The sequence below is a fragment of the Salvelinus fontinalis genome, chromosome 41, assembly GCF_029448725.1.
Source record: "Salvelinus fontinalis isolate EN_2023a chromosome 41, ASM2944872v1, whole genome shotgun sequence".
NCBI classification, from domain to species: Eukaryota; Metazoa; Chordata; class Actinopteri; order Salmoniformes; family Salmonidae; genus Salvelinus; species Salvelinus fontinalis.
This window is the reverse complement of record NC_074705.1, coordinates 14,047,453-14,061,615: the sequence shown is the minus strand read 5'-3', so window position 1 is coordinate 14,061,615 and position 14,163 is coordinate 14,047,453. Positions and strand designations below refer to the sequence as shown.

At 41.1% G+C, this 14,163-nt stretch overlaps 1 long non-coding RNA gene across 1 annotated transcript; it reads right to left on the bottom strand.

Annotated features, from left to right (window-relative positions):
- Positions 1-5,309: 5,309 nt before the first annotated feature.
- LOC129840505 (uncharacterized) lies at positions 5,310-7,320 on the bottom strand. Its single transcript, XR_008757208.1, has 2 exons — positions 6,532-7,320; positions 5,310-6,116 (listed from the first exon to the last, which is right to left on the bottom strand). It is a non-coding gene; the product is annotated as an uncharacterized LOC129840505 (long non-coding RNA).
- Positions 7,321-14,163: the final 6,843 nt, after the last annotated feature.

Sequence of the window (14,163 nt, the reverse complement as noted above, 5' to 3'; positions counted from 1 at the left end):
GCTGACGGAAGGGGGCTTTAACTTTCTAAGGACATCGTATGGACTATGGATGCCATGATGGGATGAGAGGAAAAAATACATTTCTCAGGAGACCTCATCCTCTCAGATTACCCCAGACTCGAATGACTTTTATTGAGAATTGTATGTATTGGTGAAGTCAGAAGACATACAATCCTACTTATGTAAGACGCTTTGGGTTTAGCCCTTGAGGGTCACATTGTTCCTAGGGGCTGAGTGTGATAAGCCACTATCTACCTAGAGAGCGGAGTGGTACTATACCACTATAGAATTATCACTGAATTATCACAGTGAATTATTGTAATGTTTGTTTATTTGTCAATTAATCCCATAAGAGATGGGTTGCCAATTGGCGATTTGACACGAAAATTAAATATAATTAATTAATTTGTCATTCATTCATTCACCAGTAGTATCACATAGACACAAAAACCTACCCCAGAGGCCATCACTGTTGGGCCCAATGAGTGAGTGAGGTGTGCAGTGATGGCTCCTCCCCTACCCAGGCCTGGTGGTGTCAGAGCTATAGCTACAGTTGAAGTCGGAAGTTTACATACACTTAGGTTGGAGTCATTAAAACTCGTTTTTCAACCACTCCACACATTTCTTGTTAACAAACTATAGTTTTGGCTAGTCCGTTTGTCTCCTAGAGATGAACGTACTTTGGTGCGAAAAGTGCAAATCAATCCTAGAACAACAGCAAAGGACCTTGTGAAGATGCTGGAGGAAACAGGTACAAAAGTATCTATATCCACAGTAAAACGAGTCCTATATCGACATAACCTGAAAGGCCACTCAGCAAGGAAGAAGCCACTGCTCCAAAACCGCCATAAAAAAGCCAGACTACGGTTTGCAACTGCACATGGGGACAAAGATCGTACTTTTTGGAGAAATGTTATCTGGTCTGATGAAACAAAAATAGAACTGTTTTGCCATAATGACCATCGTTATGTTTTGAGGAAAAAGGGGGATGCTTGCAAGCCGAAGAATACCATCCCAACCGTGAAGCACGGGGTGGCAGCATCATGTTGTGGGGGTGCTTTGCTGCAGGAGGGACTGGTGCACTTCACAAAATAGATGGCATCATGAGGTAGGAAAATGATGTGGATTTATTGAAGCAACATCTCAACACATCAGTCAGGAAGTTAAAGCTTGATCGCAAATGGGTCTTCCAAATGGACAATGACCCCAAGCATACTTCCAAAGTTGCGGCAAAATGGCTTAAGGACAACAAAGTCAAGGTATTTGAGTGTCCATCACAAAGCCCAGACCTCAATCCTATACAAAATTTGTGGGCGGAACTGAAAAAGCGTGTGTGAGCAAGGACGCCTACAAACCTGACTCCGTTACATCAGGAGAAATGGGCCAAAATTCATCCAACTTATTGTGGGAAGCTTGTGGAAGGCTACCAGAAACGTTTGACCCAAGTTAAACAATTTAAAGGCAATGCTACCGAATACTAATTGAGTGTATGTAAACTTCTGACCTGCTGGGAACGTGATGAAAGAAATAAAAGCTGAAATAAACAATTCTCTCTACTATTATTCTGACATTTCACCTTCTTAAAATAAAGTGGTGATCCTAACTGACCGAAGACAAGGAATTTTTACTAGGATTAAATGTCAGGAATTGTGAAAAACTGAGTTTAAATGCATTTGGCTAAGGTGTATGTAAACTTCCGACTTCAACTGTAGATCTACCAGACTGAACACTGTGTTCACAGTGCAACAGACCCAAGCAGAGACCCAAGCAGAGCAGTCTCTCTGGGCTTCCTCAACACTTTGCAGAGATACAGTGTAAATGTAAACAAAGAGCAAAGTGCTACCTCCCTTTCCCCTTCCTTTCTTTCAACTCTCCTCCTCGTCTTCCAACCCCCTATCTCTCTCTCTCTTTCTCTCTCTCTCTCCCTCCCCCCTATCGCTCTCTCTCTCCCCCTCCCCCCCATCTCTCTCTCTCTCTCTCCCTCCCCCTATCTCTCTCTCTCCCTCCCCCTATCTCTCTCTCTCTCCCTCCCCCCTATCTCTCTCTCTCTCTCCCCCCTATCTCTCTCTCTCTCTCTCTCTCCCTCCCCCCTATCTCTCTCTCTCTCTCTCTCTCTCTCTCTCTCCCCCTCCCCCCCATCACTCTCTCTGACAAGGCATATAAACAAAGACCTGTGCTTCGTCCTTTGTTTTCTTTCTACTCTCCTCCTCTTCCATTCCTGTCTCTCTCTCTATCGTCCTCTGCTCTGTGCGTCCCAGCACTATATACGGCCGGGTGCTGCTGGGTCTGATGCTGGTGGTGTTTAAAGACCAGCATGAAGACCAGCAGATGGAGACTAATATGAATGAGAAGCAGAGCAGGGCAAGACCATGTTTATGATCTCTGTGTGCTTTGTTAAGATGACCTCAGAACAGAATGATGGGCTAGTTTTCATTCCAAATGTGTAGATGTTTCCACTGTATTGGTTATTTGAACTTGTTTGGAACTTGTTTGACACTTCAAACCATCAAGTAGCAGAACAAAGGAGATGGACTGGGCCAGAGAAAGTGCATGGGCTGGGCCAGAGAAAGCCTGGACTGAGCCAGAGAAAGTGCATGGACTGCTGGATCAAGACGATCTGATCGTCCTTCCAGTTATTATCCTGATTTTGGTTGGAAGGCCAGGCCATAGGGACAGGACATAAGCACAGATGGCCATCACCAAGTAGGCTTATCTCCCTTTTAAAGGCCTTTGGACTGATGCTATGTGAAACATCCTACTTTTATTGAGATGGTTGAATCGATTTTTGCTATTCCAAACGTTACAGAGAGTAGCATGATTTTTTCTATACCACTGTTAGATGTTCGTTTACCATACTATTTGTATTTGTATTTATTGAGGATCCCCCATTAGCTGTTGCCAGGGCAGCAGCTATTCTTCCTGGGGTCCAGCAACATTAAGGCAGTTATATACAATAAAAAGCATTACATGACATTACATTTCCTAACACTTTTCACAACACATTAAGTGTGTGCCCTCAGTCCACTACTCTACTACCACATATCTACAATACAAAATCCCTGTGTACATGTGTGTAGAGTGTGTGTCTTATCATGTGTATGTGTGTCTGTGCCTGTGTGTGTGTCTCTTCACTGTCCCGCTGTTCCATAAGGTGTAAATACTGAGGAGTATTTCTGTCTGTAATAAAGCCCTTTTGTGGGGAAAGACTCATTCTGATTGGCTGGGCCTGGCTACCCAGTGGGTGAGCCATTTTCCCACGGTGGTGGGCCCCTGCCCAGTCATGTGAAATCTATAGATTAGGGCCTAATTCATTTCTGAACTGTAACTCAGTCAAATTGTTTCAATTGTTGCATGTTACGTTCATAATTTTGTTCAGTATACTTCTCTTCCCTGTTTAAGTGTTCTATGTCTCCATTTTGTCCCTTTAACCTGGGTACACCTTTGTTACATCTCCCGCTCCCTCGTCAGGTGACACCGTGGTGCTTTACGTTGCCGGGCGACAGGATCCCTGTTCTCTCACACTCTAAAATAAACACACAGCAGAATGGGAACAAAAGCCCTCAAACGCTTCCAGGCAGCATGCATTCCAGTCAGGCTGCGTCAGGGGGGGAGCAAGTCCCTGGTAGGTCTACTGTACACTGAGTGAACAAAACATTAGGAACACCTTGCTGATGTTGAGTTGCACCCTCTTTTGCCCTCAGAACAGCCTCAATTCATCGAGGCATGGACTCTACATGGTGTCGAAGGTGTTCCACAGGGATGCTGGCCCGTGTTGACTCCAATACTTCTTCCAGTTGTGTAAAGTTGGCTGGATGTTCTTTGGGTGGTGGACCATTCTTGATACACACAAGAACTGTTGAACTTGAAAAACCCAGCAGCGTTGCAGTTCTTGACATACTCAAACCGGTGCGCCGGACACCTACTACCATACCCCGTTCAAAGCCACTTAAATATTTTATCTAGCCTATTCTCCCTCTGAATGGCACACATTCACAATCCATGTGTCAATTATCTCAAGGCTTAAAAATCCTTATTTACTCCCCCATCCACACTGATTGAAGTGGATTTAACAAGTGACATCAATAAGGGATCATAGCTTTCACCTGGATTCACCTGGTCAGTCTATATCATGAAAAGAGGATAATATTCATATTGTTTTGTACATTCAGTGTAACCAGGTGAAAGCTATGATCCCTTATTGATGTCCCTTTAAATCCACTTCAATCAGTGTAGATGAAGGGGAGGAGACAGGTTAAAGAAGGATTTCTAAGCCTTGAAACGATTGAGATGTGGATTGTGTATGTGTGTGTCGTGTAAGTGATATGACATGCTATTCTATAAAATCCTTTCTCTGTAATTAACCCTTTCACACGTACCATCACACAGGGTGTGATCGTTCTACAGTGGTCCCTGAAGCGTACGATCACACCCTGTGTGATTAGAACACCCATTTAGAACGCTCGTTTAGAACGGCCAGTTTCGAATGACGCAACAATCAGGGTTTGAGTTGGCCACACTTTTTTCAGAAATTATTTACACAAAAAGTCCTTACAAAGTTATGTCCAGAATGTGAGCAGTTTATTTTTTGGATTCAATGTTCAGACATTCACAGAAGTATATACAGTATAGCATAACACAATCATCCTAACCGGGAAAATGTAGGCTACAATAGTCCTAGCGCTAACTGAGGAAAGATTGACCCAACAAGCAGTTATATTTTCTAACTCTAGGCTGACATAAACTACAATATGAATTAGCTAATAGCAATTACTATGTATAATTAATCACATCACGGGTGTTCTCACCATTGATCGAAATAATTAGGTAAAACTTTATAGAAATCGAAAGTAATCCGATGATTAGTTTCAGCGCGCAGCCATGCATTTTTCCTCACAGAAACCGAAGAGAAGACGAGATGAGTTTGGTCTGTTTATAGTATTGTAATGAAACAGCAGGGTCGTTACAGTATGCATGTTGAAGGGGTGTGTCATCTACCATCGTTCACATCCCACCATTCATTTCCGGAAGTACTCAAAGAATTTATGAACTCTTACTCACCTCATTTTGTTATAACATCTTTGGTCAAACAGACGATTACGTGAACCCAGAATGCATTGTATGTCAACAAACATGGCTACACAGCTGGAATTAGCTTAGCTCATCATAATCAGTATAACCTTCAAAAAAGTATTTTACACACATATGTGCCCATTACAATCTGTGCAAGAATCGGAATGCATGATTTGTCACCTAGATTTGAAAACATGTGAATAAAACGGTAAATACACAAATAATTGCCACACGAAACATTTTCTGATAGTGATTTATTGATACAAGTGGCGCGTGCCGGCAGTCAACCACGTACCCTCTCACTGTAAACCATTCAGTGTTGTTGTTTATGTATGTAGCTAGTGAGCTAAGCTGAAGCATTAGCAATCTTTCAAAAGGAGACAACAAACAAATGTGGAAATTATGGAGATTTTTTAAAAATTCTGACAATGAGTCAGAGTATGAAAGTCAGGAATCAGATTCTGACTGAGTGAGGAGCTGCCCCCCAACCTTGTAGCCACTGAGAACCCTGAATCTGAATTTCCCTTGTCCACTGACGAAGTCCCAGGTCCCTTTGAAGATGCTGGTGGTGATGGTGGCAGACTGACAGTGGATGAAGTACAGGAGTTCTGTGGTAGCTGGAAGGCTGCCAGCCATTTCACCCCTCCTGGCCCTGCTGATTGTGTTGATGAGTCCCAGTCTGGAGTGCAACGCCCCTTGCCATTTCCAACTGAGGCAGAGTGCTTCAAGTTGTTTCTGACAGAGGAGCTGGTGGGAGACATAGTAGAGACCAATCACTATGCCTTGGAGCTACAGGAGAAGAGAGAGCCAGGAGTGGGGGACAACCACAATTTGTGAAATGTACACATTCCTGGTGACAGTAAAGACTGCTTTCTAGTTCTGCTGCTATGACTGCATTTCATCAACGCTACTACCATCCTAAATGACCCGTTATACAAAATAAGAAATGTTAACAGCTGGCAGTAAAGTGGCATGACAAACGAGACGTCCAAGTCCTCTCCACTGTCCATACAGCAACCATGTTGGCCACAGGGAAGGTGGACCACCTGACGGGAGAGAGAAACAAACCAGACAGAGAAACATCAAACCAGACTGCGTGCTTGACTATTACCTCAAAATGGGGGCAGTGGATAAGGCTGACATGATAAACAGCTTTGTGGAATGTACTCAGAAAACGACCAAGTGGTATAAGATATTTCTCCAGGGTAGCGTCAAAATACAACATGCCAATACTTCTGACGCATTTAGCATTGTTTTACAAAGCTAATAGAATAATGTAACTAGCTACATAAGCACGATTGAATATAACACCATAAAAGGTGAGTAACATGAGTAACGTTACCTAGCGTGTCCGCGGTTATACGGAATATACACAAATATATTATGCTCCATACACAGTGAGCTACGGTAGAAACGGTATAACACGACACAGAAACTATTATAACGTAATTAGGCACTTACTTTGATAGAAACGCAGTCTTGATTTGAAGATGGGTCTCTGTAGTGACGCTTCTAGCGCTGAGACGCTGTGCCACTTGGGAGTCATAAGGCCAGGGTAGCTTCGAAATACAACACATGCTAATACTTCCCTGACGAAATTAGCATTGTTTTCCAGAGCTAATAGGAGAATGTAGCTAGATACCTAAGCATTGAGTATAACACCATAAATGTTATGAAATGAGTAACGTTACATCGCTTGTCCGCGGTTATAAGGAATGTACATAAAAACATGACGTTACAGTAGAAACGACATAACACGACATGCAGAAACTATTATAACGTATTAAGGCACTTTGATAGAAACGCACACATTACCAAAGGTATTATTGGTAACGAAAACAACTTTGATTTCGATGCAGGCGACAGGTGGAAAATATGAACACGTGTATGCAGGACGGCAGATGAGTAAATGTCCTGCACAAACAATTGAGAAGTGTTTGGGGAATTTTGTCCGGGTCAGAAATGTCCCAAAAATTAATTGGTCCGCAAAAGTAAAAATGACTACTTTTATGTGAATGAATAAGGCGAAACACACATCATTTCAAACTGTTATTAGAAAATAAAAAACTTGTTAGAAAATAATTTTAAATTGACAAATAAAACAGGCTGCGTGCTTTGGTTTGAGGGCAGCGCAGGTTAAATGTACTGTTACATAACAATCACATTCTGGAATGGAGAGAACGTTCTAACATCACGTGCATAAAAAAACTCACGCTGGGGCGACCGTTAGAAATATTTGGAACTCACGCATGAAAGGGTTAATAGTACCTGATTGAGCTAATCATGTAAATGTAATTAACTAGAAAGTCGGGGCACCACGGAAGAGTGTTTAAAGAACTGTTATCTTCCGAATAAACTATTAAAGACCTAGTAATATTTTACATCAATAGCAGTCAATTATTAATCGTCACCTTTTTCAGTCTCATCTGAAAGTTGTAAATTCTTGGTTATCTTCACGAACCCTGGCTAACAAGTTGAATCAGCAATACAAAATTGGGTTTAATTATTTATTTACTAAATACCTAACTAATCACACAGAATTACATATACACAGAATGCAAATTATGTCATACAGAAAACGTCCCTGGTGGACAGAGCCGACATGACGGCTGGTTACACAAAGGAAAGGGGGTTGGGTTTGAGTGAAAGAGCGGGAAGACTGAGGAACAAAGGGAGAAGCCATGCTATTGTAAATACAGTATCTTATGCATTCTAAATTACCGCCCATTTGGAAAAGGAAAATGCAATAAATATTTACTCTGAGCTGCGCTTCGGTAGGTTGGTTGTAGATGTTGGCCAACAGAGATCTTCCTGTCCTCGGAAGAATGTCTCTGGTGGTAAACTGGATACGTTGTAGTATAGTCGTTGTGTGTTAGACTGGATACGTCGTCGTCCGTCCTTTCCTAGCCCACATTTACAGAGGCCGCTGCTAACTCAACGGCAGGGAGGTATCACTTCTGTAGTGATAATAAGAGTTCAAAGTTCATACCATTCGCAACCAACGCTCACGCTGAGGTTGGCTTCGTTCTGTAGTTATTATCTAAATCCTTCTGACATCGGACCGTCGCCCTAATGTACCCGGAACAGGAGGTTACATTTTCGTCAAGGGCTTATATAGTGGAGTGAGAGAAGGGTGTGTTTCATAGTTTATAACCCATGTCTCTTCACAGGGGCGGGCCACTGATTGAGCAGAGTTCTAACCTTATGAAAACCCAATTCTCTCATTTGGAAGCTAAAATTACATTTAATCTTTTCACAAATAGTTTCATATTTAAACATTTAAATTGCACAACAATTCAATGTGAATCTGATAACTAGAATGTGTAGACTTTCCCAGATACAGTTTATGTTGTCCTGTCATCAGTCATAATGTCTCAGATGACAACCCAACTGACATCATATTCATATTCATTTAGTACCAACGCATATTGTCCACTGGTTGGATTACCGAAATATGGTTCCTTTCCCCCCACCGTTTGATGTTCCCAGACTCTCTATGTTTAACAAAGGCTATTCAAGAGTCCTCCAGTAGAGTCAAGAGAGAGAAGGGAGAAAGGTATTTATGGGGTGGTCATAAACCTTACCCACAGGCCAACGTCATGACATGTGCCATTCAGAAGGTGAATGGATAAGACAATATATTGGTAGTAGGTGCCAGGCGCACCGGTTTGTATCAAGAACTGCAACACTTTCCTCGCCCAACATGTGTATCAAGAATGGTCCACCACCCAAAGGACATCCATCCAACTTCACACAACTGTGGGAAGCACTGTGGGAACATGGGCCAACATCCCTGTGGAATGCTTTTGATACCTTGTATAGTCCATGCCCTGACAAATTGAGGCTGTTCTGGGGGCAAAGGGGGGTGCAACTCAATATTAGGAAGGTGTTCTTATTGTTTTGGACACTCAGTGTACGTCTCCCTCTAATGTTTTAACTGTGCACCAGGGTTGGGGAAGCTACTCTGAAAATCTAATTTCTTGGTAGTCTTAAACAAATCTACTTTGAAACAAAAGTATAAACCTCACACTCATGGTTATGGGCTTAAAACCATATACCATGTCAGATATTGAGTTGAAATGTGTTACATTTTGAGTTTGCATCCCAATATTACACTTTATATACATCACAGAAGACTGAAATATAACAAAACTGTTTGACATAGAAACACCGGATTTTCACCATTAAAAAAAAGTTGAACAATTATGAAATTATGAAAAATATGAATAACATTCCACCCGTGAGTCCACTAGCTGATTTGCCTGCAGGAAAGGGCTACCTTTTTATTTTTCTTATTTCACCTTTATTTAAACAGGTAGACCAGTTGAGAACAAGTTCTCATTTGCAACTGTGACCTGGCCAAGATAAAGCATAGCAATTCGACACATACAACAACACAGTTACACATGGAATAAACAAAACATACAGTCAATAATACAGTAGAAAAAAGAAAACAAAAAGTCTATATACAGTGAGTGCAAATGAGGTAAGATAAGTGAGTTAAGGCAATAAATAGGCCACGGTGGCGAATTAATTACAATATAGCAATTAAACACTGGAATGGTAGATGTGCAGAAGATGAATGTGCAAGTAGAGATACTGGGGTGCAAAGGAGCAAGATAAATAAATAAATACAGTATGGGGATGAGGTAGATAGATGGGCTGTTTACAGATGGGCTATGTACAGGTGCAGTGATCTGTGAGCTGCTCTGACAGCTGGTGGCTTTGGGGGTGACCAGTGAGATATACCTGCTGGAGTGCGTGCTACGAGTGGGTGCTGCTATAGTGACCAGTGAGCTGAGATAAGGCGGGGCTTTACCTAGCAGAGACTTGTAGATAACCTGTAGCCAGTGGGTTTGTCCGACAAGTATGAAGCGAGGGCCAACCAACGAGAGCGTACAGGTCGCAGTGGTGGGTAGTGTATTGGGCTTTGGTGACAAAACGGATGGCACTGTGATAGTTAAAAGTTACTTTGAAAAAGCGGTTCACTACATCCAAACTAGTTTGTGATAAATTATCAGATGTAAATCTGAAGTGTCGTAGCCTGCAAATTGCAAGGTCACTTTGGGGTCATACAGACGTGGGATCTCAATCTGAGCCAGTTCGCTACAGCAGGAAAAGAATCATGCAGCAACAGGAAATGTGAATTACTATGTCAAATGAACAGAATGTATCATTTTGCCAATTAAACTTGAAAACTATGTTTCAGGTGAGAATTAGATAGGTCTGTTGCAAAAAAAGAAAATAAATGATTGCCTACAGTACTTCACCCATATTTTATTTTATTGCAAAAGGTAGTGTGTAGTTCCAGTACTTAGTTACACCTCTACACTGCAAAAAAACACAACCTAGATTTGAATTGAGTTCATCTACCACCAAGCTCCTACAAAATACAGTTAAATTACTAGTTGAACTACATCTAGTTCACTACTTCCCAACACTGTTGAGCACGACACTATAATGTTGATTACGTGCTCTAAATAAATGTATTACAAGTACATCTTAACCAGTAGATGTCAGTCATGTAACACATGTGAATGTGGGCTTCATTCATGTTTCTTCCATCAATCAACACACCCAATTGCATTGATCAAAAATGAACAAAAGAGATTTCATGAACATTTCAGGAAGAAATGCATGTCTGGTCTTAGATATCTAAAGACCACATGATTATTTATGATAGTCCACCAGAGAAGTGCTACAGGGACTCCTATATAGGATATAGGACCCACAGCACCGACCACCACAGATTTCTCCAACCCCTGTTGAACCCCAGAGAGGTTCAGTTTCCATGTTTTCCTCCAATCTGTCATAGTACATTTCATTAACCCCCGAGGAGCACCAGGCCCTTTCAGGGGGGTCATCTAAAACCCGCAGCTCAAACAGAGCCACTCTGACCTTCAACCTACTTCCCCATCCTGCAACAAAATGAAACAGGCTCCCTGTCGTGCTGAAACTCTCATCCTCCATTTGGGGTCTCTGAACTCTCTGTCTGAGGGATGGGAGAAGAAGTGTGTGTGTGTGTGTGTGTGTGTGTGTGTGTGTGTGTGTGTGTGTGTTCCTGCGCACGTGCTTGTGGGCATGCGTATGTGAACGAGTTTAACTATACTTGTGGGGACACAAAGTCTCTACGAGAATGGTTAAACAAAGACACATTTGACCAACTGGGGAAATTTTGTTAGTCCCCACAAGGAAAAAAGCTATTTCTAGTAGGTTTAGGTTTAAGGTTAGAATTTGAGGGACAGAGCTGGTCAAGAGAGACAGAGCTGGTCCTGGACCAAGGTAAGGTTGCTGTCTCCCTGGGTACATGTGCATCCAACACAGTCCTTAAACGCTGATTTCTCACATAGATGCACACATTCATTCAGGTTATAGACCATGTAACTAGGCCTAGGACCGTGTATGCTATAGTAGTTATGGGTTTCGTGTGTGTGACAGATTGTGAAATCGTTCCAAATCCTCCCTGACTCTCTTGGCTTCGTTTCACAGTGAGCATAATGGGAGTTTTTCAGGCACATATACTAATAACCTCCACATGTGACGTAAAGCTGTAATTTCTATATTTATATTCCATAGTAAACAATACCTATTGTGATTTTTTTCAGACGTAATGAGACACTGCTTCCCCCCTTCAGAGTTTCAGATGAGCCTATACCCTGAGATTGTATTACTCACACGCCATGACTCACTTATTGTGATAAGACTTTTTGTACCAAATAGTATGGCGTAAACCATAATAATTCCCAGTATTAGGCATCAATTTCCATGTTCGTGTCTTTGACTACCAAGAACTTTGTTTCCATGGTATTATGTTAATTACATTTCTAAGAACAGCAGCCTTGTCTCTAGAAAGGGGAAGAAGGATGAAAGGTATTTTCCTGGTGAAATTTGACACTTGAACTCAATGCACTGTATGGCAGGAAGTGGTATCCATATAAGGAGCATACGATGCTTTCCTGTTACAGTTTTGTTCAATAATGGCTAATGTTTCAAAAGTCTAAGCGCATGTGAAATTTACTGAGTAAAACAAACAAATTCATTGCACCAAATTACTCTTTCTATTTGATACATATTCAATGTAAGTATCTGCTTTTCAAAATGCAATATGCACTTTACTTGATATGATTTTCTTGTCATTTTCTAATGATACCATTTTTTTTATCGCTTTGGTGCAATTTTCACAAGTATGTGGTACATTTCCACAACTCTTAGTAAAAAAACTCAAAACAGATCATCAAAAAGGCAGTTTGTTTCAAAACTCTAAGCACATTTTCAATTGACTAAGTGCAACACACAACATCATACAGTCACTTTTTCACCAGACTTAATCAGTGTTTCATCTAGAAATACATGTTTCATATTGCAATACATTTTCATTTAAAGTAATTGCATTTTACAATGCAATGCTCACAATACTTTTGATATTATTCTCTTCTATTTTGTTAAAATATTTAATCTGACTGGTCTCAATTGATGACCACTTAAATGTTTGGTAACCTATAGATTTTACATGTCAACTGGTTTGTCTACCGCAGACTATGAGAACTACATAATGAAAATGTCTGTGAAGTAGAAACATAAAAAGTATGATATATATATACTACTATGATGTACTACTCTGATGATGACTATTCTGATTTGACTTCACAGTAAACAAATAAGAAATCTGATAGTGACAAGATCAGATATATGAAACAAATAAATTCAAATCAAAGTATATTGGTTGCGTAAACAGATTAGCAGATGTTACAGCAGATGCAGCGAAATGCTTGTGTTATGTGTTTCTAGCTCCTACAGTGCAGTAATACAATAGCAATACAATGCAATACCAATATACAAATAATCCAGAAAGTCCAAAACAAGAATGAATGCATCCCCATACAAAATGAAGTTGCTGGGGTCTGACAGGCCTGATGCCTGCTAAACACTGTTTCTTTCCATTATTTCATTTGATTAAGTCGTAAAAGATGTCTTCAATGATCACACCTTTAATCACAAAATTATGGAATTATGTGTTACGTTTCCCCAGTTTCTGTGTTGTGGGTTCATATGTGTGTGTATTTCAGGAAATGGCTTCCTGGAATCCTAAAGCAGCTGATTGCTCGGCTCTATCGCTGATTGGCGCTCTGACCCCTCCCTCTCGCCAGGGGAAACAGCTGCCTCTTCAATTACCAACTCCTTCTCCAGCTTGATAAAAGACAGTGTTCCTTCAGGGAGGAGAGCTTCTTTGTATGTACTGTGTTGGTTATTGGTCAGTGAAAGTTTTGTTGATAGGATTTTGTAGCTGCTCCTTCAGTGGTATGTGTATGCCAATAGGACTTAGTGTTTTTTGGTTATTGAAATTGTTCACTTAAAGTATCGGTAAATTATTCTGTTTCATTTGTTCCCAGGGGGGGAAGGGAACCGTACTTTGGGAGTGTTTAGGCAAGAGGCCTTCGGGCATACATAATCCGTAGTATTGAATCTGTCTATGCACAGTGGGTAAAACCTGGGTGGATCACCCCCTGTATTTTGGTTAGTGCTCCAGTTGGTGCTAAAGGTTAGGTAAGAAGTGGGAAGGCAGGTAAGGTAGGAGAAGGGACTCTACTTTTTACTTTCTTTGGTTCCGTCCAGCCCCTTTTCCCCACATGACCGTTTTAAGGAATAATAAATAACCTGTAAAGTGTATTTTTCTCTGCCTCCGTCCTTCCCCGCACCTACGATCACATACTTTTTCCCTCCATGGGGAGTTGAGATGTAGCGGCGTGTTGTGTTCCCTCATCCAAGAGGCGTACGTAGCATGGAATTCAATTACTACATTTTGACTGCTTCAATAAACATAGAAGTGAATTTGTCCAAATACTTTTGGTCCCCTAAAATAGGAGGGGGGAGTATGTACAAAAAGTGCTGTAATTTCTAAACCGTTCACCCGATATGGATGGAAATACCCTCAAATTAAGCTGACAGTCTGCACTTCAACGTCATAGCTCACTGTATATAGTTTGATAGCTGCTGAACACTGTACATCTCTATATTTTTACATCAAATGTATCAATTTGACATCAGTTAATGTTGGAAGGTGAAACTAAATCATATATGGACGTGGCTGTAAAT